Source organism: Drosophila hydei, unplaced genomic scaffold (assembly GCF_003285905.1).
Source record: "Drosophila hydei strain 15085-1641.00,03,60 unplaced genomic scaffold, DhydRS2 tig00008122-arrow-pilon, whole genome shotgun sequence".
NCBI lineage: Eukaryota > Metazoa > Arthropoda > Insecta > Diptera > Drosophilidae > Drosophila > Drosophila hydei.
Genome location: NW_022045833.1, coordinates 2,633,589 through 2,655,996, shown reverse-complemented (window position 1 = coordinate 2,655,996; position 22,408 = coordinate 2,633,589). Strand labels below are relative to the sequence as shown.

The 22,408-nt window shown below is 36.3% G+C and overlaps 1 long non-coding RNA gene across 1 annotated transcript in view; it reads right to left on the bottom strand.

Annotated features, from left to right (window-relative positions):
- Positions 1–3,393, bottom strand: part of LOC111592419 — a 57,369-nt gene extending 53,976 nt beyond the window's left edge. The window contains exons 1-2 of the long non-coding RNA XR_002750952.2: positions 3,188–3,393; positions 1,554–1,746 (exon numbers count right to left, since the gene is read on the bottom strand). This is a non-coding gene — a long non-coding RNA (uncharacterized LOC111592419). The remainder of the gene's footprint in view (positions 1–1,553; positions 1,747–3,187) is intronic.
- Between the last annotated feature and the right edge of the window lie 19,015 nt (positions 3,394–22,408).

Genomic DNA, 22,408 nt, shown 5'->3' with positions numbered 1-22,408 from the left:
GGCAGCAGCAATTGTCGTAATTAGCCAACATTTTGGCATTTCAGTAATTAATGTATTACCAAATCAGCCAAATGCAGAAGGCTTTCGATTAAGGACAATTCAATTCAGGATTTATAATGCCAGAGAAAGCGCCAATCAAGGGTTGAATATAAAAGAGAGAAACCAGCTGAAGTTGAAGGCAAATCATGATATGACTTAAGTTGGCAAATTGTCAACTTAAAATTTATCATATTAATTAATTAATTAATAATAATATATAATAATATTATCTTTCATATATATATTGACAAATTTCATATGCCTTATTTAAAATCTATAATCGATAATATATTATGATATTTTACTGTTCAAGTCTTAACATTTCATACAGTTCAATATAATATTGCAGCATGAGCACTTGACAAAACTCCTCCACAAACTTAGCTCCAAGTAATAAAAGTTTCAACCCTTAGCTGCAGCAAGCAGCCCTTGAGAATGAAGCTTGAGAAATGCTTTTCAGGTAAAACAGAAACACAAGTTTAAGCATAATTATATATGCTTGACAAATATGACGCTTTTAGTAATTAAAAATATTTTTATATATTTTTAGAGTAGGTATATAAGACTAGTAAATAAAGCAGTTGAAATCTGAATTTATTTTCGTGAAGCTTCTCTAACAATTATACATCAAAGTTTCCAAAATGTAGAAAAATTCTATCCTAATTATTCATCAAATAGAGACAAAAAGAATCTATAAACCAAATTCATTTAGAATAATATTACTAACTCTAACTTTAACTTTACTCAAGAAATCATTAAAGTGTAGCAAATGTTTCATTTAGCCATATTATATAGAATAGGTAAATTCAGAAATATATTTATATAATATATGAATGCATAGAATAGGGAAATTCAGCTTTTTAATTAAACTATCTACATAAGCATTAGACAACATTTCATTACCAATAAGTGACTACAGCTCTTAGTTAAGACAAGAGACATTAATGTCTAGCTGAGCATAACCTATGATCATATGATCAAATAATTAAATAATTAAAAAAAAAAAAATTAAAATTGTATATAATACTCAAGAAACTAAATGCTAAATTTGAGACCCTAACTTCAAGTATTAACCAGATATAAGATATTTAAAAATTGAATTAATTTTCCTTTAAACTTTTAACAATAAATAATAAACAACTCATTCAAGAAAAGGATTTTAGCAATGCTATAAATTGTATTCATATACAATTTTAAAATAAAATGAATTTAAAGTGTCTCAATTTTGCAGTTCTTGATTCTGTTCAATACGAAAATTCCTGCAAATTTTGCAAATTTCTTGCCTTTTTCGCAATTTGGCAATTGAAATACATTTCATTCATTTGCAAGCCCTTTTAGGTCGTTTAACTAATGCTTTCACTTAACTATTCGATGCGAAATGCAATTAGAATCGAGCACAAACATTGCAAATTGGCAGCATTTTTGTATTTGAACAGGCTCAGCTCTTGCCTTGCCCCCACCAAGCTCGATGGAGCACAGCCCTTTGGCACGACTAAATCAAATTTGTTGCTCACCTTTTGATTAATGAAAATCCGTTTCTGCGCTGGCTGACACCTGTCCAATGTCTTGTTGGAATTTTTTGATTTTTGATTTTTGTTTTCTGATTTCGATTTCGATTATGTTTATCTTTCTTTTTGCTTTTTATTTATTTATGATATTTTGCTGTTTTTCCTTATTTTTGCCTTCGGCGACTTTTGCCCTCAGCGGCTGTCGTAAATAACAATTAATAATGCAAAAAACTCCACAAATCAGATGACACGAAAAAACATAATGTAAATCATAATTTATATAAATTTTACAGCAATTTTCAGTTTTTATTTAATTTATATATGCTTATTTTCTTTAGACTCCGTTCACTAAACACGAATGCTTAAAAGAAATAATGAAATTATGAAATTCCTTTTCAAACAAAAACAAAAGGGAAATGCCAGAAAATAAAAGAAGCCAAAATGCAGCATTAAAAAGGCCAAACAAAGGAGATGCCAGCATTTGCACGACACTCGGAATACATATATATATATATAATCTATATAGCTGGGGACTTTATGCGCTGCAGATTTATGTTGCAAATATGCAAAAGGCTAGCCGAAACAAACAGAGAAAAAAACTAGCTATAAAAAAGCTGCCGGCCAGCGGCTGCATTTGGGGGTCTGGCCACTAAAACTGTCTCAAGTTAATCGCTTTTATTTATTTTCGCCACAGCCAAGCGTTAAAAAATCAAATAAAAAACTGAAGTGCAACCGGTTTTTCCACACACACACACACACACATACAACCATACATGTGTCTGTAGAAATTTTGCGCGCCTTTTAGCTATTTTCTTTTGCTTTTATTTGTTTTATTTTTTTGTTGCAACTGTTGCAGAATTTATGAAAAACTCATAAAAAACAAAAAAAAACAAAAGCGAATTTCGCATTTTATATTTTTTTCTGCTGCCCTTTTTAGTGTGTGTGCGTGTGTGTGTGTGTGTGTGTATGTTGCAGTTGCAAGCAGTCAGCAACAGATAGACACAACACCAGGTTTCATGTCTAGCCAGGTAGCTGTTGCTGTTCGCTGCTAGCAGTTGCCTCTGCCTCTTGGCCAGGTTAACACGCCAAGCTGGCGACGTCATAAAGTCAGCTGCGCTTCGTCTTCTTGCTAGCAACATCTCTTTAGCTGCTTGGGCTCATGCCTCTGCTGCTGTTGCTTTTGTTGTGACTTGTGGAACGCTTTGTTGTTGGCTGCTGCTGCTGCTGCTGCTGCTACTCGGTTGACAGTGCAGCAAAGGCTGATGCGAGGCAGCTTTCAAGGCTGTTTAGAAGGCAGCACTGCACAGCACACACACATAGACACACACTCAAGTACTTATACACTTGCAGTTTTGTTTTTGTCAAGCACGAGCTGCCCTTTTGTTTAAGTTTAATGCAATATACAAATATATATATATATATATATATATATATATATATACATACATCTAGAGATATATCTATATATATCTATAGGCTGCTTTAATATATATATATTTATATATTCTTATATTTTTTTCATTTTAATTGCTAAAAACTGGTTTCTGCGTGTTTGTTGTAGGGGGGTTTGGGCGCTGCGCTTTTGCTGCTTAATTAGCAAGTTTTTCTGTTGTTTTTGTTGTTGTTGCAACTAAATTTACCGTTTGCTATTTATGTTGATGTTTGTCTTCAATTTGTTTTGTTTTTATTTATTTTTCTTTTGTTTTATTTTGTTTGGTTTTTTTTTTTGCAATTTTGTTAGACTTGTTGTATGTTTGTTTGGCTGTTTTGCAGTTGTACGCGACGCGTGGACTCGTCAAAAAATCGTGAGTCTCAGAGCTCAACTCGTGTTGCACCCAAACGCAGCGTCGTGTTCGTTGTTGTCGTTTCGGCTGGCAAAGCTCAACTGAAACCAAGCTGGCCAAAAGAGTTCGAGCTGCTGTCGCTACCAACGCCAACGCCAAAAGCCAAAGCAGTTAACTGGTTTGTTTTCTTGTTCTGCTGTTCGCTTTGTCGTCGGCCCGAAGCCAAAGTCGACCGAGTCGGTTTTTTAACTCGTCTCATTTCGTCTCTCTCTCTCTCGCTCTCTCTCTCGGTCTCTGGTATTGCTTCCGCTTGCCAAAATATATTTGTACTTAACAGCAGTAGCAGCTGTTCCAAATAGTAGTAGATGCGCGACTCAGAAAACGTAGCAGAAAATGCAGCAAAGCAACAGTAATTAGACTATAAGCGCTCTCTTTGCATTCACGCTCTCTCACGCTCTTGCGCTCTCTTTAACGGAAGTGAAACAGAGTGCAACAGCAGCGGTAGAGGCAGCGGCACAAACAGCAACAACAACAGCCGGTTTGTGTTTGTTGTTTACTATTTTTGCTCTCGTGCTCTCACTGTTATACGGCACACACACATCTGTTATACGGCAAAGAAAAAACAGCTGTTAGCAGTCGTTCGCTGGACGCTTGGCCGAACGCTCACAGCAAATTGAGTTGTAGTTTGGGGTTGGTTGGATGATTGGGCTCATTTTGTGGGTGGTTGCCATGGCGTATTATTTGATAAATAGGCAAACAAATATAAATAAACAGCTTCAAGTGTTGGCCGCAAATTGACTCAAATTTTTACTTTTACTTCAACAAACACAAAATACCAATAAAGAAAACCAAATAAATTGCAATGCAATCAACCGCAATGAGATAAGTTTGCATTCAATGTGGCCGTTAATTATAACACTTAGCGCAACCAAATTTCGTAAAACTGTTATAACATAATTGTATTGAAAGCTCAGCAATTAGCCACTTACACTATTACTACACAAAATAATAATTTATTGTGTGATATATATATATATATATGAAATATAATGTTTTCAATTTTTTACAGAAATTTATTATTAAAATGATACATAGAGTTTGATGAAAAATAAAAAAGTTGTATTTAGACAATATTCAATATTCAATTCATTTATAATGCTTTTTCTATACATACAAAAAACTAGACTAATATTCAGTAAATTTATTCAATTTAAAGGTTAGTTAACAATTAAAGTGAATCATCTGCGTGGTTCGATTCTTTTTCTACGATGCCTTCTGTTCTCTTCCCCACAAGTTCATCTTGGGCTGAAATACTTAAGAAAAAAATATATATTATTTATTTTTATATATTTTTATTATATATTTTCCAATTGCAGCAGTATTAGTGATATATACCTAAAAAATCTAGCTTTTATTCGAATCCTTCCATCTATTTTCACTTGATTTTATGAATTTATTTCTTTCGAATCGGACAGATTTTGCTGGTTTGTTTGGTCTTTAAACCTTAGGTACTATTCAATATACTTACCTAGTCTAAGACTAAGTCTAAGTCTATGTTTACTAAGTCCAACAAATGCTTCTTTTATTATTTATTGACTCAGTTCCTTTGAAATCCGCACTCAATTCAATTCTCACCTAAACTAAAGCTGTCAAATTTCAATTATTCAAAATATGTTTAAAGATCTCATAATCATTTGCTCTACTTCTTTGCATTTAAATCGCATTAAGCACACTTTTTTATTATATAATTGTTATGCTACTCTATTCCACAGTTTAGGTGTTGCCCCTCTCAGCTTTTCCCCAGCCGCATGCTGTGCTTTGTACAATTGTGAATTTCATAACTTTATTAATACATTTGTCCATTGTCTGCTTTATCGAGTCGCATTCAGGCGCGACAAAAGACACAAAAAACCAAAAGACCCAGCCCAACCCATGAAATCCAAAAAGGTGAGCAGAGGGGAACACTGTGGGCTACCGGTGTTCAGGCTACTTGCGGTTGTTGCTATTGTTGGTGGTTTTGTTGTTGCTGCTGCTGTTGTTGACCCCCTTCAACCAACAGCAGTCAAAACTAAAGAAATTCCAATTAATGAGAATACGAAAACAACAAAACAAAAGAAGGGCGTGCAAATTGGTTTAGGGTAGAAGTTCAGGTGAGATTTTTATTTTATATTGTTTGCACTTGCCAAAAAAAAAACCAGCAGGTGTTTCATTTAGCTTGGAATCATTTGAGATATACTCTTTGTAAGTGTATTATAATTGTGCAAAAACATAGAGAAAGATAGCTCTATATATAAGCTACTAATGCAATGGGGTTTCATTTAAATATCCAACAGTTTATACTCCCTAACATGGGATATTATAATATTTAATAGGAGTTTGTAACAGATAGAAGTCAAATATATTCCGTAGCATGATGATATCAATTCTCTCTTTTATATAAAAATATAAAAAAAATAAATTTATATTTATAAATAAGTTATTGATTAAGTTAAAAAAATTGTTCTAAGAATTCACTAAGTACAGCTTGAGCTGGGGCAATGTGTAGTATGGCAATGTTTTGCCTTAAAACCTTTAAATTACTTTACAGCAAATATTTATATAAAAACAAGTCAACTTTTAATTCAACAATCAATTTTTATTTTGCTATATTTTATGTTCACAATTATATAGCGAGCATAAGCAATAACATAGATTCTAAAATGTAGCGACAGTTCTGAGGTATCTAGAACTAGATTCCTTCAATGACTGAAAGTAGGTCACGATACTAAACACAAAAATTTAAAGTAATAAAGACAATTTCCAGATCCCACTAGGTTCAGTTATTTGCATGCCATCGAAGAGATTCGTTTGATATCTTGAGAGAAAAGAAGCTACAAATTAAGGTACTAAAACATGCTGACGTAACCTCGAAGCTAAGCTCCTCAACTAAATATCAATTTAAATTCTTTTTCAACTTCTAGTTCAACACTATATGAAGAATATTTGTAACTCACATAGATACGATCAATCGCATTATGAGTTTTTGCGTTTCACACATTCGTCTAGCTTATCTGCCAAGCTAGACGATTAATCTAAATGACTTCTGTAGAAAAAATTGATTTCTACAAGGGTCAAGTTGGACAAATAAATGTGTAAAGCATTGCAGAAGAGCAACATATATTTTGAAATTATCATTAAAATGATCTTGATACTTTATATTATATTTATATTTATATTCCTTATATAATTTTATTTATAATTAAAATAAAGCTTAGTAAACTTACTTTCACAAGCAAAATCATTCTCATAATCTATATGTTTTTATATATGTTTACCTTTAAGGGCATTCCGTCTTCGGCTTTTTCAACTTCATTGTTCTATTTTGATTATTACCTCATTTGGCTTGCCATGATGACTTTTCACTGCAGTCAGCCAATTTGGCTCATTAGCAAGTGTTTTGTCATACGCCATTGTTATTGGCTTTTATTATGGCACACCTGCCAGCCAGCCACCAATTCCCACCTCCCACTGCGGCGCATCCCGCTGGCGTTGGCCGAAAAAGTTGGCCAAAGTGTGGAAAATTTAATTAACAGCTAAATGAAATACAATTTGGGTAGCTAAAGCCACCGCAAGCAACAGCTACAGCAACAGTAATAGAAAGCAGTTAGAACCAATTTACAAATCAGCCACACCCCCTCTGAACCGCCTACTCATCAACAGTCAGCGGCACTTTGCACGCTTTTACACCACTGTGGGGCAACGCAGCGGCCCAAGCCACCCGCAACGGGGTGCCCAGTTGTTCTATGATTGTGGTTGTTGGCCTTTTTATGGCAATGGCTGTTATTGTTGCTGTTGCTGTTGGTGGTGCGTCGGAAGTTGTCGCCGGCAGTCAACAAACCATAACGCACCAGAGCAACGGTGCTTTCAAGAACTGCAGAACATTTAACGCGGCTTTTCACTGTCAGCCAAGTTGTGTTGCTGTTGTTGTTATTGCTGCTTCTACTGCCGCCGTTTGCATATTAATATATTTAAAGAATTCATTAAAAAAAATTGTTGAGAGCTCAACAAATTAGCCAAAAAGCCAGTCAAAAGCAAATCAGAGATAGCTCTTCAGTCGGAACTGCTCGACTAGAAGTTACCTTTCATATGGAAAACATAATTTTTGTAACGTTTTTAAGAGTGACAAACTGATGATGAGCTCAAATTTAAATCAATATAAATCGATTTCATAGAAAGTTATCGATTATATGAAGCATACTTGATTTGCGTTAAACTCGACAGTCCCGAGATTGACGCTTTCATAAATTAGGATACAGGGGCAAAAGAGAGATCAAATTGACTTGGCTATAGATCCTGATCAACATATATATAAGAAGCTATTTTTTGCATCATACCCATTTTCAATATGCTGCAGGGCATTAGCGCACAAGAAGTAAGCAATATAAATATATATATATATATATATATATATTCATAAGCCTAACCTACAACACACCATGCTTGTGGCTTTGTTTTCATGTGGCTTTTGGAAAATGGGCACAAAACAAAAAAAACTGCATAATTTTTCAATTAAAAAAGATTACGTTCACAACTTTTTGGTGGGCATTCACATACTTATTTTGAGCACATTTCGTTGACTACATTTATTTATGCTTATAACAGAACGAATTTAAATTTAAAAGTAGATTAGAAAATTTGTAAAAATTTCTTTAGAAATTCATTGAAAAAAATTCAAGTTTTTAGCTAAAAAAATAATATCTTTCTCTATAAATTATAAAAAATTAAGTTATGGAAAATAACAAATAAAAAAGTTAAATTAAATTAGACAAAAATTAATAAATTTCAACTTATAATATATATTTAAACAAATTATTTTCGCACCTGTTTCACATTTTTGTAGCCTATCATTTGATCAAATATTTTAGTGTACATAGTACATAGGCATATATATTCTAAGTCTGGCATACATCATATTCATAATCACATATATATTTATAATAAATCACTGTTTTAATCGATTAAGAGTAAGCAAGAGTAAGAGTAAGTCTCTCGCCTAGCATATCTAGCGATTTTAATGAATTAATTCAAATTTCTATTATAAACATTTTTGATCACCTTTCTAAAAAGATAACTTTTGCAGGCTTCAGCTCTGCTTAGATCAATTATATGAGCCGCGTTGTAGTTGGCTAGCATCATTTTTAGTTAGACTCATTAGCCAATCGATTGATTTTTATCGATCATAACCATTTCTAGTTTATCGATAAACGAGCATCGCGATTTAAGCGTCTATACACATAGAACACAGCCGTTTTTCAATTTCCATCGACCATAAGCTGTCAATTTTATGGCCAAAAACGGCGCTTGGCTTTATGAGTTTCAACACCCAAAAACAACGCCACTAGCTCGCTTACCCCCTCTAACTCCTTTATCTGTCTCTCTCTCTCTCGTTTTGGCCTTAGCTTCGACGCACTAAAAGCAAAATTTATGTTGATGATTTTTTTGTGTGGCCATCGCCATCGTCGCCAAAGCCAAAATCGTGGCCAACATCAGGCTGGAGCCCGCGAGCGCACGCAGACACAGTCAAATTGTAGTTGGCTCCAGACAATGCCGGCCACAAGTTGCAGCAGCAGCAGCAGCAGCAACATCGACTGCGGTCATCGCACTGCCCACCCAAAAAGGCGGCACTAAATTGCCTGAATGCCGTTAGAACTATAATTGCGCACACACCAGGCACACACACAAACACACACACACCAGGCGCACACACACACAGTTGTACGCGCAGGGCTTGATTATTGCGCGCTGATAGAAACTTAGCCAATTTATTGAGTTGTAAAACTACAAGTGGCCTGCATTGATGGTCAATGGGGGCGTGGCACACACACAATGCAGCAAACTATATTAAAAATAAATAAATTTAGCAGCAAAACGAAGAAAAATAACTAAGCCTGTTGCAGTCAGGCGTGGGCGACTGCTTAATACTCGTTCACAGTCCAAAAGAGTTACAAATATTTAAAAAACAATATTTCCGGATTTGAAATGGTCTAGAAGTTGGCCCATATAATAAATAAATTACTCGTTTATTTGTATAGGATCTTAACAGTAACTCACGTGTTAAATTTGGGAGTTCTAAGGAATTGTACGTCTAAAGTCTTACCTGATTAACCACCCACTGCCCAAAACCAATATACTCACTTTTCACTTCTTGAACGAGTATAAAAATAGGCTCATTAGTTGCAACTCCTGCAGCCCGCTGCTCCACACAAAACTAATTGCACACATAAATAAGGTGAATTCACACGAAAATTTCCTTTAGCTCAACTATTGCTGGTGCTGCTGCAGTGGCCGCTGCTGCTGCTGCTTGGGACATTGACGAATGCCGCTTCCTTATTGCAAGGTCAGCTTTGTCCTCGTCTGCGGCCCCAACTTCCTGGCTGACTGCATTGATTGATGCACTGCCAGCTGCCGTTAGCCCAAGACTTCACACCAAATTGGCTTCTAATCTGCAAGCGTTTCTTATCCCAAAAATGGTCAAAGCCAATGCTGAAGGCAAATGCCAGCCAACTGGCTTTAACAATTTTTTTCTGTTCTTATGTGTGTGCATTTTTGTCAATAATCGTAAATTAATGAAATGCAACAATGATGCCACACGCCAAGTTAAACAAACAAACGCCGACGACAACAGCAGCAGCAGCAACAACTGCGACAGCAACAACAGCAACAGCTGCAATTGCTGGCAATATTTGTTGATAAGCCGCAGACTTAATACACTTACTTAGGGCTATGGGCAGAGCTGTCTATATGAGTATTATGTAGAATTTGGATTTTCAATCTTGACTGTGGCTATCCACAAAAAAAAACAAAGCATCTGCATCAAATTTGTAATCACAAACAATAATCCCCAACCTAGCTGTGTCTTTTTCTTGTACCTAAGGCTGAAGAGATTCAAGAAGATGCTTTTAAGAGGATGCTTTCAAAAATGAGCTAAATAAGACAATTGGCTAAAACCTTGATTCAAGTGTAAAATATATTATAGTCAAGTTTGAAATGAGTGGTAAATATTTAAATATTTAAAATATTTAATATAAAACGCACCTCATTTGTCTCCGTTCAATCAGTTTTCCAGAAAAGTTTTCCACTCAAAACTCTATCCAGCATATATGGCGAAAATTGTTAAGTTCAACGTTGCTTAAAAACAAAATCTATACAAAATCCTAAACACATTTTAGTTAGTGTATTTGAACAAGCACAACAACAACAAGCAGCGGCAACATGCGATTTTAAACCCATATTTATGGGTCCTTAACATTGGCATTGTTTTTATTATCGCTGCTTTGTTGTTGGTTGTCGCCGCTGTTGTTTGTTGTTGTTCTCGCTGCTGTTGTTGTTTCATTTGTTCTTTGTCGCAAGTGTGTGTTGTACATTTTTGGTGAAGCACTTTATATATTTTAGGATCTCTATTTTTTTGGTAATTTGTAAAATTTGCATTTAACTAGCGAAAACATTTAACAGGTTTGAACTGACCAGAGTCGAGCGTTACCAACTATTCAATGTCCGTTCACTGTCTTAAACGAGCCACATTTTAGGTAAAAATTAAGATTTTAGGATTAATTTATAATTAATAGTTATATATATAGTTGAGGTAGGATCTGTAGCTCTACAATTATGACAGATATAGTTATTCTTTAGTATATAGCCAACCTTTAAATTTCAATCTTTGTAGCTTATATAGAACCTTAAATAATAGTTTTTATTAAGTAAAACATTTCGTCATGCTTGATCTGCCACGCTACCAGTGGCCATAGCCCAAAGAGCTTAACAATTTGGTTAGACAGAGAAAACATACGACTATACCATATTCCCAATTTCAAGTCTACAACATCAAAATGAACCATGAACAACCATACTTCAAAAACTTTGCACAAAAACCCATACACTCTCTTTTTCCTACAATCTCTTTGAACTACAGACAGCATTAAATAATTAAAATCTTTTTGGCCAGCGAACAATGAACATTTTAACGAATCAACAACCAGGCAAATGCCACAATCACACTTTGGCAGCATAAATAAATAAAAGAGGGGGAAAATGATTTAAACTGTTGACCAGTTTAGCCAGCCAGCCAGCCAGCTTACTATTTGGCTGTGATTAACTTAAGTGAACGAGACATAAATATTTAAACGCAGCTAAAGTGAGGTACAGCTGTGTGGCAGCTGTTGCAACAAGGGCTGCGCGTAACGGCATTTCTGCACAGTGGCAGTGGCAGCTAAACGTCAGTCAACAAACGAATGGACGACGACAATATCTGTTGTGCCGTGCTAATGGCCAACTAACTTGCCACAGCCTGTTGCAAGGTAACATTAAACAACGGTTAAAAAAAAAGGAAAAAGCTGAAAAGAAAAACAATCTAAAGGCGTTTCATGCTGGGCAACGTTTTATTTTTACTTTTTATAGCCAGCAATCTATTGATCATGCTGAGAGAGGGTATATAGGTTTTGCTAAAATTCATGTAACATGGCAAAGCCTCTTGAGTATTTACTTATAATTATATTCTGGATCGGGCAGATAAGGTGAGCCGATCTGGCTATGAATATTTTTTGATTTCTAGATCTCTCCTGATCTAGTTTTCTTTTCAAATAATCGATATTTGCTTGTAATCGATATCCAGTTTCAGTGAACAATTGCAGGGTATCCCCCAGTCGAGCACTAGCACCTACATCACTCTTACTTATTTCCTTCTTCTTTTTATGTAAATCTTTGCTGTCGCTCTTGACCACCAGCAGGAATGGCAACAACAACAACAACAACAACAGCCGCAACTGCAACGCAACTGACCGTGCTGAGCGATTGTGGCACCTTGTTGATCAATAATTGCCACACGACAGCTAAATGGGCTTTAATGCCATGTTAGAGCTACGGCATCCAAGGAAATGCAAATCAAATTCTAATGATGTTGTAATACAGACACCCGGGCCCAACACACAGAGCGGGAGAGGAAGCGAGAGAGAAAGAGAGAGCATCAATGTCGATAGCTTGGGACACAATATGCTGCCCATTGGCATGCAGATCGCTAGAGCTACAGCAAATATTATAAAAATAAAGGAAAAATAAGTACGGTATGCATGATAAATACCCTATCTTTTGCCATATTTATTACTTAGTCAATTTATTATAGAGGAATATTCCTCATGAGAGCTATATAAGATACTAGCATAATAAAATCTATTTCAATAATAGCTCAATAAATTATTAACAATAAATTATTAAACATTTTGAGAGAACGGGATACTGTGATCCTCGCTTATAAGAATGACATAAAAAATAGTATATTATATATTATATATAATATAAAGACTTCATCAATTTTACCATTACTCCCAATCAAGAGAATAAAATTCATCGAGCTCTGCTTTCTTGGGTGACATAATTCATTACAAATCTAGTATAACCTTTGCAAGTGTATGCAAAAAATTATATTATTAGAATTGAACATGCAATCTGACAAGTGTTTTGGCCAAAACATTTCCTGGTTTAGACTCTGTCCGAATGCCGTATTGGCCACTGACCAGACTAATTGCCGCAGTATTAAAATTGTTGTACAAAGCACTCATTCTGCACTGTCTCTCTCTCTCTCTCTCTTTCTCGCCATTTCGCTCTGTATAGATATAGCAAATGACCAACGGCGCGATTTATGATTGCATTTCCTGCAGTTCTGCTCAAGTCGTAGGCCAAAAGCCGCTTGCTGCATTGTTACATTGTCGCCATGGGCCAACAATTAGGCGGAAATGCAATTGTCGTCTGTGTCGAATCAGCCACAAAACACAATCTGAGCAGCACTTAGGCAAAGCTTTACTCATTGATATTCTCTACACTCTATTCTGACTTGGCTTTTCTTCGATTGTTGCTTTGGGTTGGGCTTTGGCGCTGTCATCGACCACATTGACGACTCTTCTAATAAGGTATTAATATAAATATTACCAAACACATTTAACGCCGCATTCTTGCCCGGTTATTGCTCACAATTGTCTTTGTCGTTGTCGTTGTTGCTGTTGTTGCTGGTAATCGTGCCTTTGCATTTTGAATAGATGTACACATAAGAAAAAGCAACTGCTTAGCATTACCTGGAATTGTGGTTTGCGAACAACTTAAGTACTTTAAATTCTCAGGACTTTCAAGAATTATTCTCTGATTGGAAATGGCCATAAAGAGGAAAGAATAGCTTTGGCACGGTGAAGATAAAGTAGTAATGTAGACATGTTGCATATTTTATTATATTATCACTCAGCTGATGCCAAACATTGACTCTGCTACACAACGCTACCCTACCATGCGCCTATCTTCAATTCAAATAAGAATTTCGATTCAAACAATAACTGTCTGTTAATTTGGTAATTAATATATTTTCATATTGTTACTGTCATTCAGTCTCTTTATCTCTATCTCTCTCTCTCTCTCTCTCTCTCTCTCTCTCTCTGTGTATCTCTTTGTACTTGCAGCTATTATATACTGGCAAAGAATTCTCGCCATCTTCAATTCAAACGGAAGGAAATCGCAACGGACACATTAGCCAATCTGACTATCTATTCCCCTCTCTCTCCCCATGTCACCCCTTCACAGCTAGCGTTCTCTACTGCTGTTGCTGTAACAGCATCAAAAGCATTAGCGAAAATAAATATAATTATCTGCTAAGGTCACCACATTGCCAATGTTCATTCGCTTACTCTGTCTCTCTCATTCCACCTTCTTTTTCAAAAGTTCTTTGCTTCCAATTTGCTTAACGTAATGAGCATACATACTTACATACATATGTTTTATAATCAACAAGCTTATTCAGAAATACAAAAATTAGAAACATGTAAAGTTATACTGACCTGTGTTCTGAATCATTAACTACATTAAAAAATGCATTACTATTACACGAATTAAACACACTTTATGTAGTTTTAATTAAGTTTAAAAACTAGATGCAAAAATTCTGAAACACACACGCATAAATCCACAAGCGATTAAAAGGACTGAAGTGCACACATTAAATTTCCCTCGCGCCTACGCTAAGCCGACAAAGCAAACAGCTATTAAAACTCTTTTTGTGCCCACGCCATGCTCACGTCAAACGGGATCAAAAGCATTTCGTTCAAAGACAAGCATTGCGGGCATAAAAATTACCCCTTTCCGTTCTCTCTCTCCCTCTCTATTGTTGCTGTTTTTTGGAATCAAAGGCAATCACGAAAAAATGTCCCAACAGTGGTTCCAAGGTCGCATTCACAGTGGCCAGTTTACGACAACATACTTTCTACTATACAATTGCAATAGCTCTAAACGAATTATGGGATATTGTATGTATGCATTTAATTTATCACAGATTTACCATATATTGATAATGTTTCATATTTTCTACAAGCTCATGCTCTTATTGTACCCCACTGTATATCTCTACCCCCAACCTTCATGCCTAATTCGCCTTCACATTTTTTGTTAGTCATTATTTTCATCTATTTTACTTTTTACAATTTACATACATACATACATGAATACATAGAAGACCAGCTCCGTCACACTAATACATGGATTGGAATTAAGGTATTGTGCGAGTGAATGTGATTTTTCACAAGAAAACTCAGACACACACGAAGAGATATTTAAATGCCACTACGTTAAGGTAATGTAGACCTGGGCACTACTCGAGCAATCTTTAAGTAGTTTATAAACACAAACAGCACGAATTAAACGCGTTTAACACAATTCAGGTAGTTTTCACTAATCTTTTGTGAAAAAGTTTTCTTTTGATATGCACACACGCGCAACCACACAAGCGATTAAAAGGACACACGCGCACATACCAAATGCTCTTGCGCATCTGGTGAACACGCAACAATTAAAACTGTAACGGAATCAAAAGCTTTACGATTACTGTTCTGAATGCAAGGAATATTCGCATGGGTTATCCCTTCATGTCATTGTATTCGCTCTTACGCTCGCGCTACTTAAGGCTGCCTGCTGTTCGAGCATATAACGGAATCCTGTGAGGGCTTACGCATTTTACCGAATGTTCAGGGGGAAAAGTGTGAATTAATATGCTATTTACGTGAAAAACAGTTGTGTATAAATTGAGAAATGGAGATTTTCTTATACATGAGGAAAGATAATAATAAGTAAATATAAGGTAATTTCTCGTTAATATATGTAATTTATATATTTATTGCTTTGTTTATGCTTAAACAACGTTTAAGCCATTCTTAACTCTATCACGTTTTTTTTAAATATTTTCTTTTGTTCTTGTTGTTGATGACAAGTCCCAGGTCTGATGCAACCGATGCTAAATATAAATATATGAATGCCACTTGCTGTTGCACCTGCTGCCGGCAAAGGTCAACGGGCGCGTGCGTCTCCACTTGCTTGATGAAGTCGAAAGTTGACGTGACCGAACAACAACAAGAACTATGATTGGCTGATGATTAATCATTATGTACACATTTCTATATATATATATGTGTGTGTACATATGGCAAATGCGCATCAGCCATGGGAAGTGTCTACGATTCTAACCTCTGCAATGTCAAAAGCTGGCCATGGGCCAGCAACAGCCGCAGTCGCTGTCGCCGTCACAGCCGCAGCCGCAGCCGCAGTCGCAATCGCCGTTGACTTCGAGTGGCCACTTTGACACACTCGAAGCGAACTACGTGCGCCTTGTACACAAGATGCTTGGCTAGAGATAGCCACACACTCTGCCATACAATTTCAATACAATATTTGAAATAATTGGCTACAAATCGTCATCGTTGTTGTTGCTGTTGCTGTTGCTGTTGCAACTGCAACGACATGCCAAATCCTGGGCCACAAATTGCAGTTGAAAAACAGCCGCAATCGCAGACACATTTCGCTGACTGCTGCTGCCTGATGCTGCTGTTTGACTGCCTCTGTCTGCTTGGCGGTTGGCTTGCCTGACCTACGACACTGGCATGTGCAGCAGAGAGTCCCAGTTGGCTGGCCATGCCCCCAAAGCTGGGCCGCCTGTCAAGTTTTGTGGCGAGTGAAACTTGAAATTACTATTGATACTGATAGCAAAATGCAATTGCAACTGCAACTGCAACAGCAGCAGCAGCAGCAGCAGCAGCAACTGCAACTTGCCTTTTAATCTGTGCGTTACGGTAAATATTTTTGCTGTTAAGATCAAAAGCTGTTCCATCAGCCGGCTAAGCTATTCATGTTTGTCCATTATTTGGCTAATTGAGCTGCGTTCGGGTCGAGCCAATTAGCAAGAGCGACCCGCGCCCGCCAACCCTTGCCACACCCCACCTTTATTTGACCAATATTAGAGATATGCCAGCAATTGCCACCAGGTGCGGAGAACTCAATCATTTGGAATTGCTGCCGCTGCTGCGGCGACTTAATGCGCAAAACGTGAGCCCAATTTGCATGGCGACAACAACAACAACAACAGCAACAACTTGCAACAATTACTGTTGCTGCCGCTGCTGCACTAGAGTCAACCTTCATTTATGTCCAATCCAATTCTTAATGCATTTCACACACATTTTTCTGTCTCTGAGTCGCTCCAAGATTTATATTGCTGGCAGCGCGCACAATTCATTAGCCATTTAAGCATTGCCAGTGCAGCGCATCAGCATTAGACTTGGCTAACAGCTAGAGATGGGCGCGTGATGTCGTGCAATGATTGCGATTGGGCATATCGACTAGTCTTATACTTAACGAAGTGTAATAGCTTTCTCTCTCTCAGTTCAGCTAGAGAGAGAGAGAGAGAGAGCGGAAGCTTTTGTACTTAGTCTTATACTTAACGAAGAAGGAGAGAGGGGAAGCTTTTGCACTTAGTCTTGTACTTAACGCAGTACAATAGCTTGCTCTCTCTCTCCAAGGCAGATCAGCTTGAGAGAGAGCGAGCGAGAGAGAGAAAGAGCGCTTAGTCTTATACTTCACAAAATTCAGGCAGTTCAGCTAGAGAGAGAGAGAGAGAGAGAGAGAGAGAGCGGAAGCTATTGCCCTTAGTCTTATACCTAACGGAGTGCAATAGCTAGCTAAACTGCCTCTTAGTTAACATTCTTATATATTGTTTATCGTCTATTGAGACTGGACGTAAATTCCAAGGCAAGGAAGACCTCAGAAAATATCGCCTTACGGGCATACCATATGAGAACAGACTTCAATGCCCGCTCCTATAACTAAATATGCTAGTCTATATACATTTAGCACGAACTGTAGCTCGCATGTCACGCAACCATCTTTAACTCAAGTGTTCAACGGCTGAAAGCAAATCGAATTAAGCAAAAATTTGCACTACAAACTCGATATGATTGTTATTGTTATTGTTATTATTACTATTACTATTACTATTAATATTATTATTATTTTTATTTTTATTACAATTTCGATGCACATCGTGTTGCGTGTCACGCGCCCATTTCTAATGCCTGCGCCGCGCATAGGTCACGTGTTTTGTGTTTTTCGTGTGGCACAGTCAAATATCAGCAATTGAACTATAGACATTTTGGCCAAATCCAGTAAACGGCCGCAAATGCCGCGCTCCTTCTTATTTTTGGAGTTTTTTTTGGAAGAGAAATAGAGCCGCAGCAAGCGCTGGCAGAGCTGCTTTCCTGTCTTGCGACATTGTTGTTGGCCGTTTGGCTGTTTGGCGCATCTTGCCAGCGCCGCACTAAATGTCAAATGCAAATGCAAAAAGCCACGCGGGCTGCCCAGCGACAACAACAATAATAAAAGTATAGGGAAAATAGCGATGCGGCCACCTGCTCAACTTTCAGGTGTTTCCCAGGTTGACTTTTTCGAAAACGTTGTGCCCATTGAAAAGGATAGAAAAGTGGGTATGATGCCAGTCTGAAAGGCTTAGGTTAAATATAGAAATATATAAAAATATACGAAACTAGTTTGATATTGATATAGAAGCGATCTCTCTCTTTAGTTCTTTAGTTCTTATATGGAAAAGTTTTTTGTTGTTTAGCACACATTGGACGAAACGTGTCATATATGAGTACTTTTATGCTTCCAGGACATGGACAATATATATTTACAATCAGTTCAGTCTATCACATAGCTGGCCTAGGATTGAGTGTTATAAATTTAGTTCATATAAGAAAAACTCTTATATAGCTCCAAATCTGTGAACCAAATTTGTCATATATTACTACTATTACGATTCCTAAACATACATAAAAGAAGACTATCATGACTTGATTTAATCCTATATCTGCCATAAAAGCTAACATTAAGAAATTTAGATCATGTACAGAAAACTCATTTGTTTTGCAAGATATCTCAATAAAACTTAGCATTTACAATGTATTCTTATATTTGCATATGTAAACAAACTATTTTGCAAATTACTTTGACAAATCTCTTAGTTACTAAAGACCAGTTATCAAAAAATTTAGTTCTTATGTGCAAATCTTTTTAGCTTTTTAAGTTATGTTCACAAAACTTGATATTTGAAATTTCTATTATAAGCCCAATAAATAAACGAAATCTATAGCAAATCGCTTAACTATATGATATAGCTACTATAGAAACGCTGTTTTGAGAATTTAGTTCTTATATGAAAAACTTTTTTATTTTTCTACATATTTCTTTGAAACTTGAAATTTACAAATCATTTAAAAATATGAGCATTTAAGCAAAACACTTCGATTATTGTTCAACTATATCATATAGCTGCCATAGAAATGATGACTCAAACATTTAGTTCTTCTATGAAAAACTTTTTTGGTTTAGAAAATATCTTGATAAAACTTGGCTGTTTCACGTTTTACTATGATTTCGATGCATAAACAAAGTTTAATAATTAATAGCTAATTTTATCATATAGCTGTCATAGAAACGATCAGTTGAAAAATTAATTTTTGTATGGAAACTTGTTGAGTTTTTTAATATATTACAAACTTGGCAAACAATAACTTTTTTGCTCTCGCAAAAATCAAATTTGGCTATATATCACTTTCAATAATGCCATTTCTCTTAGGGTATGCAAGCTGCGACGCTTGCTTCATGCTTTCCAGCTTGATTACCTGCCCTAGTCGAAGCTCTGACACTCATAATTAATACGCTTAACTTGGCTTACTTAGTTTCAATTTGCACGTTGCGCTGACAAATTTCTCCGCCCTGTTGTCGGGCGTTCATTAAAAAGCCATTAGAGCGAAGCGACGACGAGCTGGGGCCCATTAGAGAACTTCTAACAAACTCGAGTACAAGAAATTCTGTGGACCTGTGACGTGTACATGCGGCATCTGCTCAACTTGTTGTTGGCTTTCAAAGTGGTTGTCGCTGGCAAAAGTTTTCTTTTTGGCCAACTGCGTGGGAAATGCCGTCGATCGGTCACGATCGGCAATCAGCAATCAGCGCTGAACGATCAAAGCCAAGACACAAACCAGCTGAAAATACATGCAAAATGCAAAGTTGATTTTTATCATTGTTCGTTGTTAGGTTGCCCGTTGCCAGTTGTTGTTTGTGTTGCATTTGCCGTACGTCTGGCCTTTAAAGTGATTTGCCACTTGACAAATGAGCTGACTGCCACATGTGCAATTTAAGAGGCGACTCCGCGAGGCAACGGCAACGACAACGACAACGACGAACAGCAAACAATTTGTGTGTTGCCAATTTTCGCCAAAAAACAATAGACTCTGTCTGGCTTGACAATTTGTGCATTGATTTGGAAAATGGCTCTAACAAATGGCCAAGAAATGGAGCGCACATGCATCTATATGAAAATGACATGGAAAAACTTTGTACTCGAACTCTTCAAAAACACAAATAAAAAATAGAGAAAATTTTATGTTTGCTCGCGCACACACAAAGGAAAATTGGCCAGAAAATTGGCGCTATCAACAAAGGCAACTTGCAGAACACAAAACTCAGCTCAACTCAACTGCAGCACAGCCAACCCAGAAAACTTAGAAACAAAAACCAAATTGGTTAAAAAAAAATAGAATTTTGTTACCCTATGAACTGACCTTCGTTCGCTGTTTGCTACTAACATTTAGATTTGTTTGTGCAAGGTTTTACTTTTTGGGTGCAGAATACCCTATAATGAGGCAAGTGTATGCAGGGTAGTTTGATGTAGCACTCTAGTTAAAGGCAAATTGTCTTATGTTCGCTGATCTGTTTACAGGGTATCTATTAGACAAACACACTTGACTCTCGCATTTTTCAATTTTACCTATGTATATATAAGTATATATGTATACATCTTTCTCTAATGTCATGTACTATAAATCTACAGGGTATCCTTAGGTCATGCACTTTCTTCAGCAATAAAATACAGTCCGTATCTAATTTATGTACTCTAATACATACAGATTAAAACACAAAATTTGTTCATTGTTAACAAAACTTGATACAGGGTATGTGCTAGTCGAACAATTAGTTCAGTTAAAAACATTCACTTCTTACTACATCATGCTCATGTCTTCAACATATATAAATTGCTGCAATTAAGTTATATATTTGCTATTAAAGACTCTAATACAGGGTATGTCGCAGTCGAGCAACTTATTGACACAAGCTAAATGTTTCTTTACTGCATTATATTTAACTGTTGCATTAATACATATGAATATAACACTTTGCTTCGCACTTGATATGCACATATAGGGTATCTGTCAGTCGAGCCACTTCATTCTTAAGTACATTTTTTTAAATCTGTAAATTATGTCTAGGCTCTCTATTCTTAGTTATATAAAACTCAAAAGATATATATATAGAATCCTTTATAGACAATTTACAGGGTATTTTTAGTCGACATATATAGTTCAGCACTCCAAAGTATAGTAAAGGTATATATCAAAATAATTTTGCTACATATCAGAACTTGCAACAAGCTAATCTCCTCATTAGATTATTATTATTATTAGTACAGGGTATATGTTAGTCAGGTATATTTACTGTTTAAGTACCAAGCGGATGCATAATAATTTACTTACGATATTTAATAATTTACTAAAATTACAGAGTATCTCCAAGTCAAACTATTATACAAACAAACATACAGGGTATACTTTAGTTGAGCATGCCACTAAATATGCCTAGTGGCAGGCTTTAAATTTATACAAGTACATGTAAGAGAAGACAAAGAGTACCTACTAGTAAAACTAATTGATATAACAATATACAGGGTATTTTTTAGTCTGACAGAATTAAGATTTTTGTATTTAAAATTGTATATCTGTAAACCTAATAACCAAAAAGAGTCACACTTATCTGCAAATCACATTAACGCCAACTACAGGGTATCTGCCAGTCTAACAACCTCTTCTAGTTCAATTTAACTATTCATTTTTCTCATTCTTATTCGATTTCAACACAAAACGTGCCAAGTTCTTTTTCTTTACACAATCTTTATTTGCAACTCTGGGCACGTTTAACAAATTTAAAAGAGTTCAACGTGCTGTCGGATGAGAAGCGCAAAGAGAGGCGCACAGCAGAGAGGGTGAAACTGTATACAGATGCGACTCATCTGTGGAAGGTAGCTTATCAGCTAGGTGGGGTTACAGCTGATAGCAGCTGTTGGCTCGATTTTTGACACACACAAAGACACACACACACACATGCACACACACACGCTCACTAACTCATTCACACACACTCAGAGTCAGAGAGAGCGCTGTAGCTATTAATTCAGTTCTGTTTGTAAAATCGAATGCGAAACATTTCCACGCGAAATTCATTTAAAAAATGTTTGGCTTATTGAAATTCTTGTTGCTAACGCTTTGGCTAATTGGCCTAAGCCAGGGACGCTCCATAGCAGCGCGCGACTACCAAGAGGTGAGCACAAAAAGTGATATATATCTCCCTATCTATCCAAATATATTCTGATTCACTTATCAATTTTTGCAGATACCCACACCAGATCCAACAATGTTTGAGAACAAAACGTTGTTTGAGACCGAAATGCATGTGAATGACATCGACTATAATTGAAATAAAACCAATTTAAATTAATAAATATATTTTATATAATAAACTACAAATTATTATAAGTCAAAGTCTCGAGTCAGCCAGTCAAGGCGATGCCCGGCCTCACAGCTGTTACACAAATGAGTTTCTAGCTGATAATTGCATGAGAATTGGAGAGGCTGC